Raw genomic sequence first — 27,708 nt, 5'->3', positions numbered from 1 at the left:
AACCATTTCCTCAACATTCCAGTAATGTAAAACCACTGTTTAAGGTAGAAAATCATTTTTCAATCTCAGGAAATAGCCCTAGTAGCTGCCAAAAGCCCATACATATAACAGCAACTATTTGCTAACGTTGAACACCTGCAGTTTTATAGTAGGTCTCCCAGGATAGCTGAAACTAAGCGTATTCCAATCTACCAATACAGCAGCCAATCAAAACTAAAAAGGGGCAAGATTTTTTGTCATATTTAAGAAAACAAACTCTTTTTGTAACTGAAGGTCTTCTTAGGAACTGTCACATTCATTTACCTCTTGTGTTCCAGTGCTGACACCTCTTCTATCTCCCCTGGCCACAGGCACTTCTAGGTTTTAGCCACAGTGTCACGGACACATTATATTACAGTATCTGTCACATGACTGCTCCTTCTATTTGAACTCAAGCGGGATGCACAGTCACTGCTTAAACAGAGTGTTGAACACTCCCTGAGCTACCAAAGTTGTTGTTTGTACACAGTCTAAGTCTGCACCCTAGAGTTCACCTGCAGTACAGCCATTACTGTACTCTCTAAGCATTCATTGCACCCCAACCTGGTCTTCACTGCACCTGCAATACAGGCTCTCTTTCACCTGCAACCAATTTTTTTTTTGCACTTACAGTCAATGTCTTCACTGTATTCTTGTCTCCCCTGCATCTATAGCCCAGTCACTGCTGCACCTCAGCCTGGCTTCTACTGCACCCACAGCCACAACTGCTCCACAAGCTGCCCTGAAGTCTTTGATGCACCCACAGCTTTCGCCTCTGCTGCCCACAATCCTCCAAAGGCCTGCACTGTGACATATTACCACCGACCTAATCTGAATTTTCATTATTCAACAAAAATAGCAATATATATATATATAAATATGTACTGTGAAACAAGTATGTATGCCCTTGGCAAAAGCTGGTATTGCCCCCTGTAGCAGAAATGACTATTTGTAGGAATTGTGAATAATTGCCTGCCAATCTGACATAATATATATTTTTTTAAATAGTATTCTTTTGTGAAAAAATATTTAGTAAGCAATTAAGACCTATAAGTCTTAAAAGAACACAAGACAACTACTAGTTTTTTAGAAGAAATAAGTGGACCCTCATATCATGAAGTTACAGAACTCAGAATATTACAGTGGATAATACAATACGTCAATGGTCGATTATTGAAAACATAAGGAGATTCAAGTAAACTGGAAGCAGATAAAGACAAATAATACCTAGCTACATGAGAAATTATAAACATTATATTATGTAAAGCAGTTTTCATCAACCCTGTCCTCAGGGCCCACTAACAGTCCAGATTTTATGTTTTACCTTGGGGAGATGCAGACTAGACTACTGCAATCACTGAGCAGCAAATGATATCACCTGTGATGTATTTTGGTTATCTTGCAAACCTGGCCTGCTAGTGGGCTCTGGGGACAGGGTTGATAGCCACTGATATAAAGAATCCTAAGCATGTATATAGGGTCTCTAGGAGCTAGAAAGAAAAACAAAAAGTTAAGCTTGAAAGGGGAGGGGAGGGAAAGCAGTAGGGTACAGTAGGAATCCTGGTCAGTGGGATAAGGAAATAAGATTCCATTAAGAAAGGTAATGTGGAATCATATAATATAATATTATATCATATTATTGTGCTGCCAATGCTTTCATCCTCATCCGTAAGTCTATTTCATCAAACTATTCTGAGAGTGTGGGGACAGTTGTAGTTTTCCAGTGTCTAGGAATAACAGTTCTAGAAGCTAGCAAGAAAAAATGAAATTCTGGTATCATAGAGAGGAGGACAATTTTAGAAGTCCCATGTATTGTTGTTTGAGCTCACTTTGGTATAAGTAGCACATTTCTCATCCCAGATCTTTGCCTCTATTAGAACCTCCCTCCGCTTCAGCTGCAGTACAAACCACACTTTTTCCTTACTGGTGATCCTGCTTCTCTTTGCCGTTAAGGCCTCTAAATGCCACTTCCCTTCCTTAGCCCCAACCCAGCTGTAAGTGGCCTGCTACCCATCATACTCTACACGTATGCCACCTCCCCAACCTATCCTTTCCCTTTTCCACCATTTTATCTTCCCTACCCATTCCTCTACTTCAATCCTTCTTCTCCTGCTTCTTCTGCCTAGAACTTAGCCCCTCCCTCCAACTCTTACCCGAATACTTCTGCAAAACAGTGGGGCAAAAAAGCATTTAGTCAGCCACCAATTGTGCAAGTTATCCCACTTAAAAAGATGAGAGAGGCCTGTAATTGTCATCATAGGTATACCTCAACTATGAGAGACAAAATGTGGAAACAAATCCAGACAAACACATTGTCTGATTTGGAAATAATTTATGTGCAAATTATGGTGGAAAATAAGTATTTGGTCAATATCAAAAGTTCATCTCAATACTTTGTTATATACAGTATCCTTTGTTGGCAATGACAGAGGTCAAACGTTTTCTGTAAGTCTTCACAAGGTTGTCACACACTGTTGCTAGTATGTTGGCCCATTCCTCCATGCAGATCTGTTGCTGGGCAACACAGACTTTCAACTCCTTCCAAAGGTTTTCTATGGGGTTGAGATCTGGAGTCTGGCTAGGCCACTCCAGGACCTTGAAATGCTTCCTATGAAGCCACCCCTTCATTGCCCAGGCGGTGTGTTTGGGATCATTGTCATGCAGAAAGATCCAGCCACGTTTCATCTTCAATACCCTTGCTGATAGGAGGAGGTTTGCACTCAAAATCTCAAGATACATGGCCCCATTCATTCTTTTATGTACATGGATTAGTCGTCCTGTTCCCTTTGCAGAGAAACAGCCCCAAAGCATGATGTTGCCACCCCCATGCTTCACAGTAGGTATGGTGTTCTTTGGTTGCAACTCAGCATTCTCTCTCCTCCAAACACGACGAGTTGTGTTTCTACCAAACAGTTCTATGTTCTACCTATGATGACAATTACAGGCCTCTATCATCTTTTTAAGTGGGAGAACTTGCACAATCGGTGGTTGACTAAATAATTTTTTGCCCCACTGTACCTATACACCTCTACAGCTATAGAACAATATTACCAATGTCCTCTCTTCATATTTTCTCTCTCAACGCACAGGGACTTTGCACCCCACGGTGATACTGTCTGCAGGTTGCCTTTCTCCAAGTAACCCACTTTCCAACCTCCCACACTGTCAAGACAAATATGTCTCTACATCTGACCATTTAAAGCGGGAGTTCACCCATTTCTGTTTTTTTTCCTCTTTTCCCCATAGCTGGATGCTCGTTTTGTCTAGGGGAATCGGCTATTTGTTTTAAAATATGAGCAATACTTACCCGTTTTCGAGATGCATCCTCTCCGTCGCTTCCGGGTATGGGTCTTCGGGAGCGGGCGTTCCTTCTTGATTGACAGTCTTCCGAGAGGCTTCCGACGGTCGCATCCATCGCGTCACTAGTAGCCGAAAGAAGCCGAACGTCGGTGCGGCTCTATACTGCGCCTGCACACCGACGTTCGGCTTCTTTCGGAAAATCGTGACGCGATGGATGCGACCGTCGGAAGCCTCTCGGAAGACTGTCAATCAAGAAGGAACGCCCAGTCCCGCAGCCCATATCCGGAAGCGACGGAGAAGATGCATCTCGTAAACGGTAAGTACGGATCATATTTTAAAACAAATAGCCGATTCCCCTAGACAAAACGAGCATCCATCTAGGGGGAAATAGTGTTCTCCATGGGTGAACCTCCGCTTTAAGGAAATATTATGCTCTTAGTTCTTGCAGTCCATTGAACACTCACTGATACATACAAGGACTCTGAGTGCCAATTTTGTTGTGAAAGGCCACTCAAAATCAGACATTTGCAAACATTCTGCTTGCCCAGTCATAATCAAGTAGCTTTCTTTAAAAACATGCTGAATATTCTTGCCTTATTCTCTAAGTGGGCTCTAATTCTCCATAAATACTTCAATTTGGTTCTAGACACTTCCACTGACTCCACTAGTGCTTCCTCCCACCTTCTTTACACAGGCTGCAAGCTCATTTAAACAATTCCTCCATCTTCACCAACTCATTGACCGAGAAATCATCACCCTTTCATGAAAGAGTTTTTCTACACTATCCTTGCTATACAATACCTATACCCATATAGGCATCTTTCTCGTTAAACATTGCCATCTCCACATGGCTAAATACTTGTATATTGACAATATCACCCTTTGTAACCGTATTTCAATTCCCCTAATACTATCTCTATATGACCCATCTCCTTCCCCTTAGCACAGGCATCTCAACAATTTTGTCTTGCTGGATCTGTCTGTTGTGGAAGATCTCAAAAAGGAACTTAAGCAACTAACACCTATGATGTATAGAAACAAGCACATAAATATTACACTGTATAAGTAGAGCTCTAATTAAACTCAACTCTTGCCTCAAAGAACAATGTAACAATCCAATAATGCACCTCTTGACAGAGATCAACACATTTGAAACTTTACACAAAAGAAAATTTGCTAACCCTTCACAGAAACCAAATAAAAATGCTTTTCTTGGCAGGTGTCAAGGCCATCCCTGCCAAAGGCTGACAAGCTTTTATGAATGTCAATTGTCAATGCCAATGGTGTATCCACTTTCAGATGCATTTTGTTCTAAATAAAGAATGGCTTCTTTCGGGCAGCACCTGGCAGTGTCAACTGTTAATTGGCTGTTAATATTAACATACAGTATGTATGTTAATTTTTTTTAAATGTTCTCTCTTTTTTATAGAATCAAAAACCTCAGCTGTCCTTTTAAGTTTAAACTAGTGATGGATAAATGTGCTTGTGTTTGATTCTCAGGGCCATTCAGGAACTCATTAGAAAATCCACAAATTGTGAACTTCACTGGAAACCCCACTAAAGTAAATGGGAACTAAATCTTGAAAATCAATTACCAATTATTAAGGCAAGGGATTGTTAAAGGGCATTGTCAAGGGGGATAGCTATCAATGCAAAACAATATAAAAAATACTGTTCAGTATGGGTCCCTTAATGAGGCTACATAAAAAAAAAAAACACAATTCCTTTCAACAATATGCTTGGGGATGCCGGGTGACATAAATGACCATATATGGTCATAGATATACTGTATATACGAGGGGTTTTCAAAAAGTTTCCGCACTCATATATCTTCGTTGGTAACGGTGAGGGGGGAGTACTGTAGTATCTGGTCATGTCTGAGAGTGTCATTTGACTAGTCTGACTAGTCATACTTATCACACTGTGTTATTACACAGTGGTGAAGATGGCTGTGAAACGTATAAATTGCACCAAAGGGGAACAATGTTCTGTCATGCTCTTTTTGTGAGCAGAAGGTGTGCCGGGAGCACAAATTCATCTCTGCATGTGTGCTGAGTAGGGATGAGTCCAATGTTTGTGTCAAACGTAAGTTCGACTGGAACATCGGGTGTTTGCCTGTTCGCCGAACAACGAACATTATGCAGTGTTTGCGGCAAATTCGAAAGCCGCGGAACACTGTTAAAGTCTATGGGACACTAACATTAAAACTCAAAAGTTCTAATTTTAAAGGCTTGTATGCAAGTTATTACCATAAGGGTAATTACCATTACCCAGGGGATATGTATCAATGCAAAAAAAGTTTTAAAAATGGCAGTTTTTTCGGGAGCAGTGATTTTATAAATGTTTAAAGTGAAACAATAAAAATGAAATATTCCTTTAAATATCGTACCTGGGGGGTATCTATAGTATGCCTATAAATTGGTGCATTTCCCATGTTTAGAACATTACCACAGCAAAATAAGATTTCTAAAGGAAAAAAAGTCATTTATAACTGATCGCGGCTGTAATGAATTGTCGGGTCCCGGCAATATAGATAAAACTTATTGAAAAAAACGGCATGGGACACCCCCCAAGTCCATTACCAGGCCCTTTGGGTCTGGTGTGAATATTAAGGGGAACCCTGCACCAAATTTATAAATGGCGTAGGGATCCCCCAAAATCCATACCAGACCCTTCAGGTTTGGTATGGATTTTAGGGGGAACCCTGCACCAAAATTTTAAGAAAAAATTGCGTGGGGGTCCACCTAAAATCCATACGAGACCCTTATCTGAAATCTGGCAGGCTGCTCTCTCCTCCCCCCTCCTGAACCATACCAGGCCACATGCCCCCAAATTTATAAATGGTGTAGGGGTCCCCCCAAAATCCATACCAGACCCTTATACAAGCACTCAACCTGGCAGGCCACAGGAAAAGATGGGGATGATAGAGAGCCCCCCTGAACCGTACCAGGCCACATGCCCTCAACATGGGGAGGGTGCTTTGGGGTCCACCTAAAGCACCTTGCCCCCATGTTGATGGTGACAAGGGCCTCATCCCCACAAACCTTGACTGGTGATTGTGGGGGTCTATGGATGAGAGGCTTATTGGAATCTGGAATCCCCCTTTAACATTGTACCCCTAACAATTCACAAAAAAAGTGTCAAAAATAGTAAATAAGACAGGAGACACTTAGGGACAAGTCCTCTATTAAAAATGTTTTAAATAAAAATGTTCTGCGATGTAAATACATCTCACGCCGCCCGATGAGTCAGAAAAAAAAAGCAACAGCTCCGCCTCAGATATATATGGAGGCAGAGCTGTTGCATTTTTTTTTTGCTCGTCAGGCGGCGTGAGATGAATTTACATTGTGGGAATTTTTTTTTTTTAATAAAGGACTTGTCCCAAAGTGTCTCCTGTCCTTTTTACTATTTTTGGTACTTTTTTGTGAATTGGTAGGGGTACAATGTTATCAATCAGGGGGTCCCCTTGTTAAAGTGGGCTTCCAGATTCCGATAAGCCTCCTGTCCACAGACCCCCACAACCACTGGCCAAGGGTTGTGGGCATGAGGCCCTTGTCCCCATTAACATGGGGACAAGGTGCTTTGGGGACCTCAAAGCACCCTCCCCATGTTGAGGGCATGTGGCCTGGTACAGTTCAGGGGGGCTCTCTCTCGTCCCCCATCTTTTCCTGTGGCCTGCCAGGTTGTGTGCTTGTATAAGGGTCTGGTATGGATTTTGGGGGGACCCCTACACCATTTATAAATTTGGTGCAGGGTTCCCCTTAATATCCATACCAGACCTGAAGGGCCTGGTAATGGACTGGGGGGGACCCATGCCATTTTTTTTCAATGAGTTTTATCTATATTGCCGAGACGTGTCAATTCATTACAGCCGCGATCAGTTTTAAATTACTTTTTTTCCTTTAGAAATTTAATTTTGCTGTGGTAATGTTCTAAACACGGGAACAATTTGCCAATTTAAAGGCATACTATAGACACCCCCCAGGCACCATATTTAAAGAAATATTTCATTTTTATTGTTTCACTAAGAATTATTAAAATCACTGCTCCAGAAAAAAATGCCATTTAAAAAAAAAAAAAATTGCATTGATACATGTTCCCTGGGGCAGGACCTGGATCCCCAAACACTTTTTATGACAAAAACATACATATAAGCCTTTAAAATTATAATTTTTCATGTTCGTGTCCCTCAGACTTTAATGGTGTTTGTGTGTTCATCCGATTTTTTTGTCTGTTACGCAAGTTCTGGTGCAAACTGAACCAGGGAGTGTTCGGTTCATCCTTAGTGCTGAGTATGGGGTATTGTAGAGTTGTTTATGAGTAGGAGGTTATGGAACCCCTAGCTTATAGTCCGGATTTAGCGCCATCAGATTCCACATTTTTTGGACCACTCAAAAAATCTTTAAGGGGAAGAAGATTTTCACCTTAGATTGTAAGCTTCTTGAAGGCAGGGACTGATGTGAATGTACAATATATATGTAAAGCGCTGCGTAAATTGACAGCGCTACATAAGTACATGAAATAATAATAATGTGATGATGATGTGAAAACAGCGTTGCATCAGTGGCTATGCGCTCGACCAAAAACATTTTTTGCTGATGGCATAAAAAGTTAATAGAAGAAATGTAGTTGCGCTATGATAAATAAAAAAACTATATAAACTAAACAAGTGACAAAAAATATTAAATGAAGCAATGACAGCTGTGTTAATCATGTGTTCAGTGAAGTGAAAAGATAAAACACAATTGAAGTAAATTCTTCAGTGGTTCAAAATATAATTAAAAATGTTGAAAAAATCCACCACCAAAAGTGAAGACACCACAAGAAATGCAGGCTTACCAGATGGCAAGCAAAGATGGCTTGCGGCTGTAAACCCCAGCCCGGGCCTTTAGTCATGGACTGCAGCACACACCAGTGGAAATGGATCCTCAAGGCACAGATGTCACCAGATGCATAGCATACCCAAAAAATAATGGGACTTACAATAGTGAAATACCGTAGTATAAAGTGTAAAATTTAATGAGATAAAACACTTACAAAAGATCGATCACATAGAAGCATAAAATAAAGCCGGCCGACTTAAACGAACGCCCGTCCACTTGGACTGAAATGCAAAACGTCAGCACGTCTCCTCTCCCAATGCGCGTATCGTCACACAAATGACGTCGTCTGGGGCACGACGTCATTTGTGTGACGAAACGCGCGTCGAGAGAGGAGATATGCTGATTTATTGCGTGACAGTCTGAGTGCGTTCGTTTATGCCGGCCGGCTTTATTTTATGCTTCTATGTGATCGATCTTTTGTAAGTGTTTTATCTCATTAAATTTTACACTTTATACTATGGTATTTCACTATTGTGAGTCCCATTATTTTTTGGGTATCCTATGCATCTGGTGACATCTGTGCCTTGAGGATCCATTTCTACTGGTGTGTGCTGCAGTCCATAACTAAAGGCCCGGGCTGGGGTTTACAGCCGCAAGCCATCTTTGCTTGCCATCTGGTAAGCCTGCATTTCTTGTGGTGTTTTCACTTTTGGTGGTGATTTTTTCAACATTTTGAATTATATTTTGAACCACTGAAGAATTTACTTCAAGCCCTGGTTCACACTGGGTACGATTTGGAACGATTTGAGATGCGATTTGACATGTCAAATCGCATCTCAAATCGGCGGCAATTGTCGGCAATGGCACTGTCCTAATCAGTGCGACGCTGCATCTGCGATTTCAAAAAGTAGTTCCTGTACTACTTTTTGCGATTTCGGGCCGCAATTTACATTAAATTGCGGCCGAAATCGCGGCAAAATCGCGGCCGCGAAATCGCGGTAAAATCGCGCATTTTACCGCGATTTTGAATTTGCAGCAGTGTGAACCTAGGCCAATTGTGTTTTATCTTTGGACTTCACTGAACACATGATTAACACAGCTGTCATTGCTTCATTTAATATTTTATGTCACTTGTTTAGTTTATATAGTTTTTTTAATTTATCATAGCGCAACTACATTTTTTCGTGTTTGGTGTGTATATCACTTTTTAGTTGCAGCTTCATATTAGTGTTTTACTTAGCGCGGTAATTTCTTTTCCATAAAAAGTTAGTATGAGTCTGGGAAAAATGCAGTGTAAAGGACTATGTAGAAAAGTGATGTAATTTGTTTTTTTAATTCTTAATAAATAGAGTTAAAAAAAATGTGGAAACCTTTTGAAGACCTCCTCTTATATATTGCAGATTGGGCACACCAAATACTGTGTGAGAAGACACAGGGCAGCCACACTGTTCATAATATATAGGTCAGCCAGGAAATTTTTTAGAATACGAGACAGATCAACTGTGACCCCTTTTTCAGAACATAGCTATAATCCAAAGAGTGCATCTGAACAGTCATTTACCTTGGGTAAACGGTTTGCTAAGAGTCGGTTCACACTACAGCGACACAACTTCGGGGGCGACTCTGTAAGTCGTCCTAAGGACGACTTCAGAGGTGATTTGCAAAACAACTTCTGTATAGAAGTCAATGCAGGTCGCCCCGAGCCGCCCCCGAAGTCGTACAGGAACCTTTTTCTAAGTCAGAGCGACTTGCATCGCTCCTATTAGAACGGTTCCCATTGCATTGAATGGGACGCGACACGTCAGGCGGCTGAGCCGCCTGTCGTGTCGCCCCAGTGTGAACCGGCTCTAAGGGTCTGGACACTTTAAAAGAACTTCGGAATAGCCATCAGCTATGCAGCTGACCATTACTTAGCAGATACAGAAAAGTGCATATGCTGAAACTTTTCTGTGTTGAATTACTTTGACTACTCAATTATTGTGACTTCTCAATTCATATATCAACCACCACTGTGAAAATTGTGTCTTCAGCAGATAATGTGCACACCTTCACCAGCCGCTATACCTGCTTAACTCATACATGAGTCAGAAAGACTCAAAACAATTCCTTTCTTTCTTTCAGCTATGGTCTCATCTCTTCCAAATCCAACCAGCTACTCTGTATCCACTTTCCAATCAGTAGCCTCCCAGGGGGATCGCAAGAAAGATCTCTCTTATATACTCCTACTGCTTTTCTACTTCCTCCACACCAGCGTTATTACTTGGTATTCCTGATAGGATATGGCTCCACATTCATGCAACAATAAATAGAGGATACATAGTGCTCTCCGTTTGCAACATTTATTAAAATGCCCTAATTAAAAAACACAAGATATCCAGTTAAAACCAGCTCTGTATAATCCAGCTCACCACTGTGACTGTGTGACCTCAAGGGCTCAGGTCTTTCCCTCCACACACGTATCGCCCTCTGATTGGGCTTTCTCAATAGAATTTGTACAGTGTCTCACAAAAGTGTGTTTGTAATTATTTCATTATATCTTTTCATGTGACAACACGGGACACTTTGCTACAATGTAAAGTAGTGAGTGTACAGCTTGTATAACAGTGTAATTTGCTGTCCCCTCAAAATAACTCAACACACAAAAGTGAGTACACCCCTAAGTGAAAATGTCCAACTTCGGGCCACAGTGTCCTCCTCCACTCCTCCATGATGACATCACAAAGCTGGTGGATGTTAGAGACATGCGTTCCTCCACCTTCCGCTTGAGGATGCCCCACAGATGCTCAATAGGGTTTAGGTCTGGAGACATGCTTGGCCAGTCCATCACCTTTACCTTCAGCTTCTTTAGCAAAGCAGTGATCATCTTGGATGTGTGTTTGTGATCGTTATCATGTTAGTATACTGTCCTGCGGCCCAGTCTCTGAAGGGAGGGCATCATACTCTGCTTCAGTATGTCACAGTACATGTTGGCATTCATGGTTCCCTCAATGAACTGTAGCTTCCCAGTGCCGGCAGCACTCATACAGCCCCAGACCATGACACTCCAACCACCATGCTTGACTGTAGGCAAGACACACTTGTCTTTGTACTCTTCACCTGGATCCCGCTACACACGCTTGACACCATCTGAACCAAATAAGTTGATAATGGTCTCAGCAGACCACAGGACATGGTTCCTGGAATCCATGTCCTTAGTGTGCTTGTCTTCAGCAAACTGTTTGCAGGCTTTCTTGTGCATAATCTTTAGAAGAGGCTTCCTTCTGGGATGACCGCTATGCAGACCAATTTGATGTAATGTGTGGCATATGGTTTGAGCACTGACAGGCTGACCCAAAGACATTTCCCAAAGACAACCTCTGGATACGGCGCTGAGCACGTGTACTCAACTTCTTCGGTCAACCATGGTGAGGCCTGTTCTGAGTGGAACCTGTCCTTTTAAACCGCTGTATGGTCTTGGCCACTGTGCTGCAGTTCAGTTTCAGGGTCCTGGCAATCTTCTTATAGCCTAGGCCATCTTTATGTAGAGCAACAATTCTTTTTTTCAGATCCTCAGAGAGTTCTTTGCCATGAGGTGCCATGTTGGACTTTCAGTGTGAGAGATTGAGAGCGATAACACCAAATTTAACACACCTGCTCCCCATTCACACCTGTATTCCGAGATATTAATATCTGTATAAAAGTATAAAACTGTATTTTAGGGAGTGGCAGCTAAATGTCGTAAACACTCTCATCGGCCACTCCTCAGACCTTCTGAGTGATCAGATAATTTTTGTCTACACCCTACTCAGGGACCAGAAAAGAGAGTCTGCTTGAGTAGTCTGGAGCTCTCTTTTTACCATAAAAGAAGGAACATCAGCCAAGATCTATGAGTGCACTAATTCATCATATGTTCATTGTAGGGATGAGCCGAACACCCCCCCGTTCGGTTCGCACCAGAACCTTCGAACGGACCGACCGTTCGCGCGAACATTTAGAACCCCATTGACGTCTATGGGACTCGAACATTCTAATTCAAAAGTGCTAATTTTAAAGCCTAATATGCAAGTCGTTTTTTCTGGAGCAGTGATTTTAATGATGCTTAAAGTGAAAAAAAATATATGAAAAATTCCTTTAAATATCGTACCTGCTGGGTGTCTATAGTATGCCTGTGAAGTGGCACGTGTTTAGAACTGTCCCTGTATAAAATGAGATTACTATAAGAAAAAAGTCATTTAAAACTGCTTGCGGCTTTAATGTGATGTCTGGTCCCTGCAATATGGATGAAAATCATTGAGAAAAATAGCACAGACACAGACAGTACACACATCACGTATCTTTAGGTGCACACTGCAGAGGACACAGGCAGTACACACCACGTAGCTTTAGGTGCACACTGCAGAGGACACAGGCAGTACACACCACGTAGCTTTAGGTGCACACTGCAACGGACACAGGCAGTACACCATGTGAGAATACTGCAGCTAGCACAATCACCTGCCTGCCAGTAAATTAGGAAGTGCGGATCTAGCTAAACTATACAGTGTATAAATATATATACAACACCTGGGATGCATATATATCCTCTACACCAGTGTTTTTCAACCTTTTTTCAACCAAGGCACACTTTAAAATCGGTCAGAATCTTGAGGCACACCAAACCCAAAATTTGGAAAAAAAAATGATGCCACTTGCTATTTGCACAGTGGTTCAATTAATTAAAACAAAACACAATATAATACCCCAATTTGTGGGTATAGTGTGAAAGATGATGTTATGGCGGGTAAATAGATACCTAACATGTCATGCTTTAAAATTGCGCACACTCTTTGGTACTTCAAAATCTCCATAAGCAACACCTTAAAACACCTTGTCTTATATATTTATTTCACTGTCCCTTTTGGATTGTTTCTCAGGCAAGACGGTGGAAGAGGGGGGACATCCCCTCCCGCCGCTTCTGAAAGCGTTCCGGTGGCTCAAAAGCCACTCGGAACGCTTTCATGAGAAAGCCAGCCACTGGTTGTAAAAAAACAATACCAAGGTTATGGCTGATATTTTCATTTTAGGGCACTTTCACATTGACTAATTCCATTGCAAGCATGGTTTATTTATTTTTTATATAATATACATGGGCTATGTGGGTTATTATTAATAATGATAACTGTAAACTTCAATACTGCAGTTTGGCCGCAGCGCAGGATACCTGCGGTTTTCATGTGGTTTTTCATAAACTTCTATTATGTAGTACATTTTGGTACATTTTCTGAAAGCACACCAAAAATAAGGGACATAATAGAAGTCAATAAAAAAACACATGAAAACCGCAGGTACCCTGCGCTACATCTGAGCTGCGGCCAAACTGCAGGATTGAAGTATACAGTTATCATGATCAAAAATAACCCATATAGCCCATGTATATTATATTACATTTAAAAAATTCACCATGCTTGCAATGAAAAGTGAGGCAATGAAAGTGCCAACAAGTGTTATATAGTTTATTTTTTATTTTTAGAAACACCATGCCTGCAATAAAAACGAATCATACATTGAAAATGACAGGTACAAGTACTGTACCTGTGTCTCCTCGCTGTTTTGTTTCCTACTCATGGTGTTGTTCTTCTCCTCCCCTCAGGGAAACGCGCGCCAGCCAGCATCTATTCCCGAGGCTCACACGTCACAGATATCAGTGCGTGCGGCGTGCGCCCGACCCTCCCATAGCAACCGATGACGTAATCGGTTGGCAAGATGCAGTCGGAAAGGCCCGCACAGCTTCCCGAGTGCCTGTGGCAGCGGGAAGTGAGCTTTACACAGTGGACCGGCACCACTGTAATAACAAATATTAACCAAGTGGCCATCAGATAGCTGCCTATATTGGGGGTCATTTTGCCGCGGCACACCTGGGGACTCTGCACGGCACACCAGTGTGCCGCGGCACACTGGTTGAAAAACACTGCTCTACACACTGTAACTTTAACTGACTAGCCTGCCTGCCTGCCTTATCTACCTACTAAAAATAACTCTCTCTCTCTGTCTTCTCTCTCTTAACCACCGTAACACACTACACAAGGCCGACCTGCAGGCAGCCTTTTATAGTGTGGGGCGTGTACTAAACCCCCTAAGCCATAATTGGCCAAAGCCACCCTGGCCCGGCCCAAAACGTTCGTAATACGACGAACGATCGAACATAATTTTCCATTATTAGTCCAACTATTGGTCAGCAAGTCTAATGCACCTGTGCTTGATGTCCCACCACTGCGCTCATGCACAATACTTTACCCTAGAGCTGTCACTCTAAGTAACTCTAAGTAATAATGAAATGTGAAAAGTATTTTAAATGAAAAAAATAATTGCGCTGGTGTCACAATATTATAGTGAACAATGCATCACAGATGGTTGCCGTACAGCCACGTGCCTGACATGTTTCATCATCACGACTTATTCATGGGATTGGTTTACCAATTACTGTATTTATTGGCGTATAACACTCACTTTTTTACCCTGAAAATAGAGGGTAAACTGTGCCTGCGTGTTATACGCAGGGGGCTGTGGATTTTTTTTTCCTGAAACTTCTCCCTTAAAGTTAGGGTGCGTGTTACTGTGCGTAATATATGCCGATAAATACGGTATTTGATTGTTTACCATCACATGGTGTTAATTTAGAATTGCTATTTTCATTATCACATGGTGTTATAGGAATTTTTATTCACTATAATATTGTCACACCAGCATGAAAAAAACATTTTTTTCATTTAAAATAATTTTCACTTTTCCATTATTAAACAATATTTTGAAAAGTGTTAATATTGTATCTAATGCACTAGCACCGAACTTAAAGAATCCCAGTCCCTTTGAATAGCACTTTCACCTAGCAGCAAAAGGGTCACTGGTTCAAATCCCGACCACGACACCATCTGCCTGGAGTTTGTATTTTCTCCCTGTGTCTGCATGGGTTTCCTCCGGGTACTCCAGTTTCCTTCTACACTCCAAAGACATGTTGGTAGGTTAATTGGATCCTGTCCAAATTGGCCCAGTATATATGTATATATGTGTGTACGATTGTGTGTCCCAAGCATGTCAAGATCCTACGGGGTAAATTACCGCACCAACCAGGAAGACACTGGCTGCAAAAAGTGCCTAGAGGCGATTCAGTTCACATGTGTAGCGCTATACAAGTCACTCATTCATTCATATATGGTAACTCTCTGGTATTATAGACATTGGCCCAGATTCACGTAGGGCTGTTTTCCGTTGTGCGGGCGTAGCGTATGGTATTTACGCTATGCCGCCGCAACTTAGAGAGGCAAGTGCTGTATTCACAAAGCACTTGCGTCCTAAGTTACGGCGGCGTAGCGTAAATGGGCCGGCGTAAGCACGTGTAATTCAAAGTAGGCTGGTAGGGGGCGTGTTGCATTTAAATGAGGCTTGACCCCATGTAGATGCATGGCCGAACGAACGGCACATGCTCAGTATCACGTCGTATTTACGTCCAAAGATACGCCGGCTCAATTCCTGTGACGTGAACGTAACTTACGCACAGCCCTATTCGCTTACGACTTACACAAACAACGTAAAAAGATACGCTCGTTCCGACGTCCATACTATGCATGGGCTGCGCCACCTAGGGAGCAGCTTTATCTTTACGCCGGCGTACGTCTTCTGTAAACGGCGTAACTAATTACGACGGGCGTACGTACGTTTGTGAATCGGAAGTGCCACCTAGCGGCCAGCCTAAATTTGCACCCTAAGATACAACGGCGTAGGAGACTTATGCTGCTCGTATCTTAGCCTAATTTAAGCGTATCTGGTTTCCAGAATACGCTTAAATTTACGACGGCGTAGATTCAGAGTTACGACTACTGATATGCCGGCGTAACTCTACGTGAATCTAGGCCATTTACTTGAAGTCATAGTTGTGAACGTTTGATATTATGACAAAAATATCTGGTGACAGTAATTGATTTAGGGTATGAGTGAGTGAGTAACTTGTATAGCGCTACAAATGCAAACTGAATCGCCTCAAGGCTCTTTGCCCAATTTCGTCCAGGTCCTTCAGAAGAGGTGGATCTTACGTTTTTTCCTGAAGGGCCGATGGTTTTCTTCCATGCGGATGTTCGTGGGTAGAGCGTTCCATAGCCATGGTCCTTGGACTGCGAATCTTCGTTCTCCTTTAGATTTGTAGCTGGACTTGGGGATGTGGAGGAGATTTTAATTTGTTGATCGGAGGGCCCGTTATAAAGGGTTAACTGCTTAGTTAACAATAACCCATCACTGTCAGTCTGCTGGCATTTAGATTATTGTCCAGCAAGCTGGAAAATCTTTGCACAGGGTGAGACTGAAAGTGTCATCATCCTGTATCAGTGACAGCGTGGTGTATGTTTGACCAGCAATTTGTCACAAAATCAAACTAGCAAGTCAGCAAGCAGCAGTATAATGGTTACCAGGTCACTAGCAGCCTCCTACATACTAGCAACCAATTATGATTACGCTCCTTGCGTCCTGGTTACTTAGGATGCTTGCAGCCTGCACAGATAGATGTCATTAATTTACTGGCAATATCACTACTAAATTTATGAGTGTCCTGTTTTTTTGTTGATGTCTGTTTATTTGTAAAATTTTCAAAAAAATAAAAGGAAAAAAATTAGTACAGCCAGAGGTTTGCATGGGTGAACAAGTCAAATCCTGCCATTTGTTTTAACAAGCAAGACACACTGAGATTTTATACAACCTTATGAAGACTGCATTAGTCAAACAGGGTTTATTTCAGAGTGGCTGGGTTAAAGTAGAATTTCTGAGGGCATTAAATCCATAGGAAAAAAGATAGCATTAAGGAGAAATTGATCAGACCTAATTAGTAAAAACTCTGCAGCCAAACTTCAATGTCAATATCAGCAGAGAGACCAGGTTACTTTTGTTACTACTTTAGATATTGTCAAAAAAATGTTTTCCTATTCTCTTCACCGATAAAGACTTGTTTTGCTCCAATCTCGGCCATAATACCTGGCTCTCCACAACTGGATCATACTGCTGTGGGCTGAATATTTGTCAGTATTGCAATGAGCACTGGATAAGTACCATTGTACAGTCTATTGCTACAATTGCAGTTTATTCAATACAATTATATATTAAAGGGGTTGTAAAGGTTCATTTTTTATTTTCTAAATAGGTTCCTTTAAGCTAGTGCATTGTTGGTTCACTTACCTTTACCTTCGATTTCCCTTCTAAGGCCCTGTACACACGACCAGTTTCCTCGGCAGAATTCAGCTTCCGACCGAGTTTCTGGCTGAATTCTGCCGAGAAACCCGGCCGTGTGTACACTTTCGGCCGAGGAAGCCGACGAGGACCTCGGCGAGGAAATAGAGAACATGTTCTCTATTTCCTCGTTGTTCTATGGAAGAACTCGGCCCGCCGAGCTCCTCGGCGGCTTCAGGGCTGAACTGGCCGAGGAACTCGATGTGTTTGGCACGTCGAGTTCCTCAGCCGTGTGTACGGGGCCTGAATGTTATTTTTCTTTGTCTGAATTTCTCACTTCCTGTTTCTCCTCAGTAAACTTGCCACCACCATCTGAGCGGTGGTTAGTCAGCCAGAACAGCTTTCTAAACAGCTTACTGAGGAGTAACAGGAAGTGAGAAATTCAGACAAAGAAAACAAACATTTAGAAGGGAAATCAAAGGAAAAGGAAGTGAACCAACAATGCACTAGCTTAAACGAACCAATTTAGAAAATAAGAAATTGACTTTTACAACCCCTTTAACTGTGGTTCCAGAAATGTGGTTTATGTAATAGTGTGCAGTCTTTCTGCTTTTCAATATGTAGGCTGCACTACCTTTGTACTTTAAATCCAGGATAGGGGAACACTACAATGATTCCATCAACCTCAATGCTAAGCATATCTCTAATGTTTCTAAATCTTTTAAACAATTTCACTGTGGCGATCTGAATTCTTATTTATTTCATAGGTTAGAACGTGTCATTAAATCACCTGGGGAGGGGATACACACACTGCAAGCTACTGGAGAAAGACATCTGATGAATCTATATGTTACAGACAAGAATACCATCCAGCCTCAATCATAGGTGGGATGTTAATTTATTTTTAAAATTAAATATAATAACCTTTTCCAATAATTGGTTTATTATGCTTGTCTATGCCAGATATTATTCATTCCTGACAGAGACTGCACCTGTTACAGTTTTGTCGGCCTTTAGATATCGTGTGTAGTAATGGCAATTTATTTTTTTCCTTTTATTTATCTTTCCGTTTGCAATGATTTAATGTGTTGTAAATTGTTTTTCATGTGTTTACCTTGTTACTTAACCTCTTCCATACCGGGCAGTTATACACCCATCCATACCGGGCCTATTCTGGCACTTCTCTCCTACATGTACAAATCATAATTTTTTTGCTAGAAAATTACGCAGAACCCCCAAACATTATATATGTTTTTTTTAGCAGACACCCTAGGGAATAAAACGACGGTCATTGAAACCTTTTATCTTGCACGGTATTTGCGCAATAATTTTTCAAACGCCTTTTTTTGGGAAAAAAATTGTTTCATGAATTAAAAAAATGTAAAAACAGTAAAGTTAGCCCAATTTTTTTGTAAAATATGAAATATGATGTTACACCGAGTAAATAGATACCTAACATGTCACGCTTTAAAATTGCGCACACTCATGGAATGGCGCCAAACTTCGGTACTTAAAAATCTCCATAGGCAACGATTTGAAATTTTTTACAGGTTACCAGTTTAGATTTACAGAGGAGATCTAGTGCTAGAATTGTTGCTGGCACTCTAACGCACGCGGCGATACCTCACATATGTGGTTTAAACGGCGTTTACATATGTCGGCGGGACTTGCGTGTGCGTTCGCTTCTGCGCGCAAGCTACCGGGGACAGGGGCGTTAAAAAAATAAATTTTTATTTCTTTTTTTTTTTTATATATTTATTTCTTTTTTACACTTTTTTTTTTAATTTTTTTTTTTTTTTTATCACTTTTATTCCTATTACAAGGAATGTAAACATCCCTTGTAATAGGAATGTGTGTGACAGGTACTCTTTATGGAGAGATGCGGGGTCAATAAGACCCCACATCTCTCCTCCAGGCTGGAAAGCATGAAATCGGTGAAAAAAAATTCACCGATCTCATGCTTGTGGTTGCTTAGCAGCCGCAATCGCGGCTTTGTTTACTTACGGGACCCGGGCGTGACGTCATCACATCGCGCCCGGGTCCTCCGACGGTCATAGAGATGACTGGTGACCATCTGGTCACCAGTCATCTCTATGCTTCCTGCGAGCGCCGGACGATTCGTTCTCCGGGCCCCCGATGGCACGGGAGAGCCCGGAGAAGCACCGGATGGCGGCGGGAGGGGGGGGATGTCCCCTCCCGCCGCCTGTAAGAACGATCTAGCGGCGGAACCGCCGCTATGATCGTTCTTACGTTGTGCAGAATCGCCGGCAGTTTAGAAGGATATCTGAATGATGCCTCTAGCTGCAGGCATCATTCAGATATCCACCCGGAAAGCCCAGGACGTCATATGACGTCCACTCTGAACGGCAGAAGTTCTTTGTGGACGTCATTTTACTATGGGCCGGTAGGGAAGTGGTTAAGGCTTGATTTACTAAAATTGGAAAGTGTAAAACCTGGCGCAGCTCTGCATAGAAACCAATCAGCTTCCAATTTTTTTTTTTTTTTTTGTCAAAGCTTAAAGGAGTTGTAAAGGAAAAAAAATTTGCCTAATATTAACTGCTTGCCGACCGCCCACCGTCGTTTTACAGCGGCAAGTCGGCTCCGCTGCGTGAGAGCACGTTATATAAAAATGTGTCAAAAGTGCTGAAAAAAAAACGCTAATCGCCGCCATTACTAGTAAAACTTATTTTTTAATAAAAATGCCATAAAAATACCCCCTATTTTGTAAACGCTATAACTTTTGCGCAAACCAATCAATAAACGCTTATTGCGATTTTTTTATGAAAAATATGTAAAAAGGACGCCAATTTTGTTTGGGAGCCATCTCGCACGACCGCGCAATTGTCAGTTAAAGCGATGCAGTGCCGAATCGCAAAAAGTGCTCTGGTCTTTGGGCAGCAATATGGTCCGGGGGTTAAGTGGTTAATGTTCGCAAGGTAGACAGACAGAATAGTGTAATGATTCTGTTAAAAAACAAGTAAATACCTATTCAATTCCTTCATCTATATCACCTCCGGCGTTCTAGTTTCTGTTCTCTCATTCACTTCCTGGTTTGCGGCTCTCGTTCATGTAAGAACTACATTTCCCAGTATGCATTGCGGTACGCCCAGTAATTCACACCTCCTTGAAGTCTCTAACACGTAGAGAGCGTCCTGCTGCACAGATGTAGTTCCCATGAGGGGGCAAGCACGTCACTGACCACCGCAGTAAAGCCTCCCATCACGGTGGTGAGTAACAATCAGACAAGCAGGAAGTGAACATAACAGAGAAGAAATAGAGCAACTTCTGAGCAAACACGAACAATGAGGAAGTGAAAAGAGGAATGTCTGCAGGTAAAGGATGCTTATTATGAAAAAAAAAATCCCTTTACAACCCCTTTAACTTAACAAGCTCAAGTTAGAAGCTGATTGGCTACCATGCACAGCTGCACCAGATTTTGCACTCTCCAGTTTTAGTAAATCAACCCCTTATTGTACTGGCAATTTTTTATAATTGATTTTAAGAATCAGCCACCTGTGCCCCCCCCCCCCCCCCATTTGTCTCTGGGGAGGATAGAAACTACTTAAATGTGTATCCAATGTATATATGATCATTTTATGTGTATGACTTTTTAGCTGGAACACATCAGTGTGTTATGTGTTGCCCTTCACTATGTAGCTAATAAACATTTACACTAACAGATGATACCAAGTAGCCATCTCGATTATATTGTTGAATCATTAAATCTACAGAATTAACCACTTGCCAACCTTATACTGTACATATACAGCAGCAAGGCAGCTCCTCTGTGCAGAATCAAGTACCTGTACACAGATCTCTGCCTTCCCACAGTAAAAACCCTCCCCACGCAGTTAGCAAGCACTACCTAGGAACACATTTAACCCTTTGATCACCCTTGATGTTAAACCCTTCCCTGTCTGTGTCATTAGTACAGTGACAGTGCATACTTATTAGCATTGATCATTGTTTTAGTGTCACTGGTCCCAAAAAAGTGTCACTTAGTGTCAGATTTGTCCACCACAATGTCGTAGATCCATTATATGTCGCTGATTGCAGCCATTACTAGTAAAATAATAAATAAATACAATTTCCATAAAAATATCCCTTCGCTTTTAGACGCTATAACTTTTGTCCAAACCAATCAATATACACTTATTGGGATTTTTTTTTACCAAAATTATGTGGCAGAAAACATATTGGCCTACATTTATGTGTTTTATAACCGAAAGTAAAAAAAAAAGGACATACATTTTATTTGGCTACAGGGTCGCACGACCACGCAATTGTCAGTTAAAGAAACGCAGTGGCGTATCGTAAAATATGGCCTGGTCATGAAGGGGAACACATTCCAGAGCTGAAGTAGTTAAGACAGCTAAATGCTGAATTGCTCATTACTGTACGTCATAGTCAAAGTAAGCAAGATTTTTCCAAAGCAATGCTCCTGAAGACTACTCTTGTGTGCTGAAATCAGCTCTTACATACATGAAATTTCACTAGGGGTCAGCGTCAACAGCAACCTTTTCAACCCTTAATACCATACTGGATCTGTGTTATCACATGTACATATATTTTCTATGTTAAATTTGCCTTAACTCCCTCCTTAATGAGCCCCTCTTCCACACTCAGGCACCATAAAGCCTATGGATGGCTATGGCCATAGTTAAACCACTGGATCTCATTAACCCTTAAAGGGTCACTAAAGGAATTTTTTTTTTTAGCTAAATAGCTTCCTTTACCTTACTACAGTCCTGGTTTCATGTCCTCATTGTTCATTTTTGCTTTGATGTGGCTGTAAATCCTCTCTGTTCTGGACACTTCCTGGTTGTCTGTTTCCTGATCACCACAGTACTGGGAGATTTCTCACTGTGGTGACTAATCAAGGAGGTGTGATTACTGTTTGCAAAACGAAACTGGATTGGTGCTGAGGGGTTTTAGACAAAGCATCGCTGCCCTCTATTGGCTCTTTGTCTCTGTACATCAGAGAACCAGGAAACAACAGAAAAAACAAAACTAAACTGTAGGTACATTATATGATTGTTTTTTATCTATTTTTAATCATTTTCAAAAGGAATCAGTTAACTATTATGTCTCTATACCCTGTAAACAGTAATTTCAGCAAAAAATAATTTTTCCTTTAGTGACCATTTAAGATGGCTATATATGTATTATTTTTCTTAGATTCCTCCATCCACACTATTATACCTAGTGTGCCTATTGTATATAATACCTAAAAGGTGACTGCATCTGATTGAATGCCCCTATGTTCAGCCCAAAAAATTTCCATCAAGCTCCTTTGATTTTTCAATTGAAGGATGTCCAGTGGGAGGTTAGGCCACCCGCATAATTTGCATAATGTTGGGCCAGTTTTCCAGTACAGGAAAAGCTTTATTAGAATTGACCCATCCATTTTGAAGTCAGCAAGAGTTAAGGGCCTTAAGCATTAGTGCTCTGTATGGCCATTCTTGACTACATGTAGTATTTGAGTTATCTTCAAGCGGAGCTCCATCCAAAAGGGGAAGCTCCAGTTGTTTGGGGGAGCGAATACCTCTCCTGGGAGACTTTGTCGCAGCGAGGTCCCTCAGAAGGTAGGCCCTTCCTCCTTACCCCAGCCGCTGGACCATTCACATTCAAACACTTTATTACACCCATATGAAAAAATATATATATATATTTTAAATGCAACTAGTGTAGGTACCTGAATCTGTCTAGATACCCGCTGCCAGAGATAGAGAAACAGTATTTTGAGCAGATCAGGATCTGTTGTAAGCACATGCACTGACAAGAAACATACTGGCAGAAGGAAAGTGGAGGGAAACAACTTCATCAGTCTGCTGATGATTATTCATTGTCGAATCAAAAGCTAATTACAGGGAAGTGATCAAGCTGTCTTCCTAAATACAGTAGAGAAAAGTGAGGTCATAGACTTTTGACAGGCATTTGTAAACCTCAGGACTGGCTGGACAAAATGATAATGCTCTTTGCAACCAAAACTGCTCCAATATATACTGTATGACATTACCTCCCTCACCCTTCTGCTTCTCCTATCCTCTGGTGATGTACCCAAACCCTGGGTCTCCTTTATCTAACTGTACTTAACGCACCCATTGCCATACACCCTCTGGCTGCAGCCACAATGAACACAATCTAGTTCCCATTTCTCTTTCTTGCAAGACCAGACTCCCTTTCTCTTGTGCCCTTTGGAATGCTTGCTCTATCTGTAACAACCTCACCTCCCTCCACAATCTCTTTATCGCTAACTCATTTAATCTACTCGCCATTACGGAAACCTGGCTCAAATCTATTTCTCAACTCACTCCTTCAGTCGCCTCATATATCACTAATTTACTATCAGATATATCAGTTTGGAAGTCACACCACTTCCTCAAACTCAATCTATCCAAAACCAAACTTATCATTTTTCCTCATTCACTTACCTCTTCCCCTGATCTCTCTGTCAAAATTGATGGCACAACTATCAGCCCATCCCCACATGCCAAGGTCCTAGGAGTAGTCCTGGACTCTGAACTCTCCGTTAAGCCCCACATCCAATTACTGTCCAAATCTTGCCGACTCAATCTCCGCAACATCTCCAAAATATGCCCCTTTCTAACCAATGACACAACAAATCTCCTAATTCACTCCCTGGTCATCTCTTGCCTTGATTACTGCAACTTCCTCCTCATTGGCTTACCTCTGCATACTCTACCCCCCTTGAGTCCATCATGAATGCTGATGCCAGACTCATCCACCTTACCAACTGTCTCTGCTACTCCTCTCTGTCAATTCCTCCACTGGCATCCGCACACCCAACAAATTAAATTCAAAATACTAACAACTACCAACAAAGCCATCCACAACTATGCCCCCAGCTACATTACTGACCTAGTCTCAAAATACCAACCTAATCGTTCTCTTCGTTCTTCTCAAGACCTCCTGCTCTCTAGCTCTCTCATCACCTGCTCCCATGCTCGTCTCCAGGACTTTTCCAGAGCTTCTCCAAGCCTATGTAACTCCTTACCCCAATCTGTCCGTCTATCACCTTCTCTATTAGCTTTAAGAGGATCCCTGAAAACCCTCCTCTTCAGAGAAACCTATCCTACCCACACCTAACAACTGTATTTTAATTTTGTCCATCTAATCATCCACCACAGCTACTACCCTTTGTCCCACTTGATCCTCCATTCTAGATTGTACGCTCTAACTAGCAGGGCCCTCTGATACCTCCTGTATTGAATTGTATTGCAACTGTACGGTCTTCCCTGATGTTGTAAAGCGCTGCACAAACTGTTGGTGCTATATAAATCCTATGTAATAATAATAAAATAATAATGATTTCAACTGTGTATTGAAATGTTTACCTAGAGTTTATACACTGAATCAGTTAAATGGGGTGAGACTTTTTAATCTCTCTTTGTCCTAGCAGATTGGTAGAAGAGTCTGGTAGTCACGATTATCATGAAAAAGTCTTGGAAATAGGTAAGTTATTACACATACTGCATCTGATTATAACCATTTGATGCATAAGTACACTTTTCTTTCTCTCTCTCTCTGTCTTTACATATTAAAAACACTGGTGTTTACTTCCTTATCTGCTTAAATTTCCTTTATACAGTTTTTTTTTCTTTCAGTTTCATGACATTAGCTTTGATCCCAATAAATGCAAGACAATAAAAATCCACTTTGGGAAAAATCATCATGGATCAGACAGACTGTAAACGCTAAAACTATACAGCTGGTGTAAGTGACAATAAATTACCCTTTACCATCGTCCATAAATTTATCACTTTTAAATGCTTTCTTTAATGGTTTTAAACTAACTTCAGAATTTTTTTCATGGTTTATTGGCTTTGAAAGCTTCACTTTTGGAGCAAGAAAGGGAATATTTAAAATTCATCCGATTCAGAAAGAAATTTTGTATAAATATATAAAAAATTCACTAGTTTATGCTCTAACTTTAGAACAGATATATTTTGTAACATTTGCTAACTGAGCTATTACTATGCTGACCTTTTCACTTAACATATTTGTAGCATACGACTTTGTAGTTAATGACTTTTCATGCCTAACATAACACTACGTGCCCTTTTAAATGTGGATCCTATCTTTTCTTTCATTCTTATGAAAACTCTTTATAATGACCTATAGTACACCTGGATTTGATTCTAAACATCAGTCTGGTCATCTGGATATATCCACACATTTTTATCATCGCTTTTCAGAAAACACATATTACATAAAATGCTGCTAGCAATGACCAAACGTTGTGCAGTCGCTAAATGCAAAGCTTACCCGTTAAGGGAGAGGGAAGTAATAATGTATTCCAGGTTCTAGTGAAAAATGACACCAGCTGTAAAAGGTACATTCAGAGATCAAAGAATGTAGAAAATGACAGTGAGGACAGTTGGTGTTTATCTTCAATGCCAATGAAAATTCAATATAATCTACAAAATCTCAAAGCCTAACTCTAGGATCCCCTTTCTGCCAGTTATGTGGTGCGCAGAGTTTGCTTTGAACATTTTACAGCAGTGACAATCCTCAATGATACTAAATGCTATGCTGGCACTGTAGTCTGTAGTTGGGCATAAAATAACATTCCCCTAATCCATACAAACAATGCACTTAAATGGAATGTATATATTTTTTTCCTGGTTATTATGATAAAAATCATATCTACCATTTTAGCACCACAAAATAAAAGGTAATATGGGGTAATAACAAGTACCACAGTCAAAAGTAACTCAAGTAACAGCTGTTCGTACTGCATATTTTACCCCTGCAACATCATGCCATCTCCCTTTTCTCTTACGGTATATACCCTTCTCAGCAGAGCTATATTCTCCTTTCTCTAGTAAAATAATTAAAGGGGAATAATTGTCTGGTACAACACCCCACTGTTCATCATTACATCCTTACTACCCCTTTCTGCTTTTTTTTCATTCTATCTTCATATTGATGGATTTAATGGTCAAAGCTTTGTTTTATTATTTTGCTTGCTTTATTTACAAAGCATTAGCATATTACCTATTATTTTACAATTTTCATAAGTCAATGCCCCAAAGAAGCTTACTGACATATATCCCTACCACTGTCACATAGATTTTCTGGGGATAATTTCATTATAAGTTAAAAAATCCACTACTCTGTGTGTTTCACCTGGGGAAACAGGGGCTGAGTATGTGAAAGAAAGTCATAGAAACACTGGTAAAATATATAACATCATGAAGACATTTAGAAAACCTCCAGATGTGGAGACTCGGGTGGTCAGATTTACCACCGACAGAAGGAACATATTCTCAAAAAACAATGGCCTATGCTAATGCAGGACCCCATTTGTGTAAGTAACTTCCTGATAAACCCTTACAGATCGCCTACAGAAGGGCTTCCAACATTAAAAATAAAATAGTGCCTAGTAAATTAAAATCTAAGGTATCTAGTTCTCCATCATAAACTTTTTTTTGCGTCATAGACGTTATGTATCAGTGTCAGAAACCTCTTTGCAAGACATGCAAATTTGTCAAACATGGACAGAAGGATTTCCACATTAAAGGAACACTAAAGGCAAACTTTTTATTTTTTTTAAATAACAAACATGTTATACTTACCTCCACTGTGCAGCTCGTTTTGCACAGAGTGTCTCCTAACCCTGTCTTCTGGGGTCCCTCGGAGGCTGTCTCGGCTCCTCCTCGCAAAAGCTTTCCACCTTCATGCGAGCGAGCTCGCAAGGTGGAAAGCTTTTGCGAGCGTGCTCCCGTGATACAGTGGCAGGCATAGCCGTCGACTGTATCACTCGGCACCACCCCCCGGGGCGCTGCGTCATCCACTGTGATTGACAGCAGTGCCAGCCAATGGCTGCGCTGCTATCAATCTGTCCAGCCTAGCCAATCAACGGCCAGGCTGGGAGCCGAAGAGGATCAGGTGGACACGCGCGGGACTTTCGAGGGGTTAGGTAAGTAAAACAGGGGTTCGGGGGGCAGTACCGTCGGATGTTTTTTCACCTTAATGCATAGGATGCATTAAGGTGAAAAACATTTACCTTTACAACCCCTTTAAAGGTAAAACTTACAAATTTGGCAAATTTTACACCTGTTCCTCAGATTTTGTTTACTATTTGGGCTGCCCTTGTGGGTTATATTACATGGGCAGGACGGGCAGGACAATCAGAACACTCAGAAAGAGATTCGGCAAACATTTTGGTAAATGACATCTATCCATTTGTACACTCTGCTCTGCTGAACTATCTGAAATTGCTGTATCCTTTTTGGTAAATGTCTTCTATCCATCTGTACACTCTACTCTGCTGAACTATCTGACATTGCGGTATCCTTTTTGGTAAATGTCCTCTGCTGCCATATCTTTAAACTTCTATATTTAATGCTAGCTCTATAACAAACACACTGCAATA

At 41.2% G+C, this 27,708-nt stretch overlaps 1 protein-coding gene across 1 annotated transcript in view; it reads right to left on the bottom strand.

Moving 5' to 3' along the window:
• Window positions 1–27,708, bottom strand: part of SUGCT (succinyl-CoA:glutarate-CoA transferase) — a 1,112,375-nt gene that overhangs the window by 406,336 nt on the left and 678,331 nt on the right. The gene's annotated exons all lie outside the window — the stretch shown is intronic.

The sequence above is a fragment of the Rana temporaria genome, chromosome 5 (genome assembly GCF_905171775.1).
Source record: "Rana temporaria chromosome 5, aRanTem1.1, whole genome shotgun sequence".
In the NCBI taxonomy this organism is placed as follows: Eukaryota; Metazoa; Chordata; class Amphibia; order Anura; family Ranidae; genus Rana; species Rana temporaria.
Note: the sequence above shows the minus strand (reverse complement) of the source record. Positions and strands in the feature narration are given on the sequence as shown.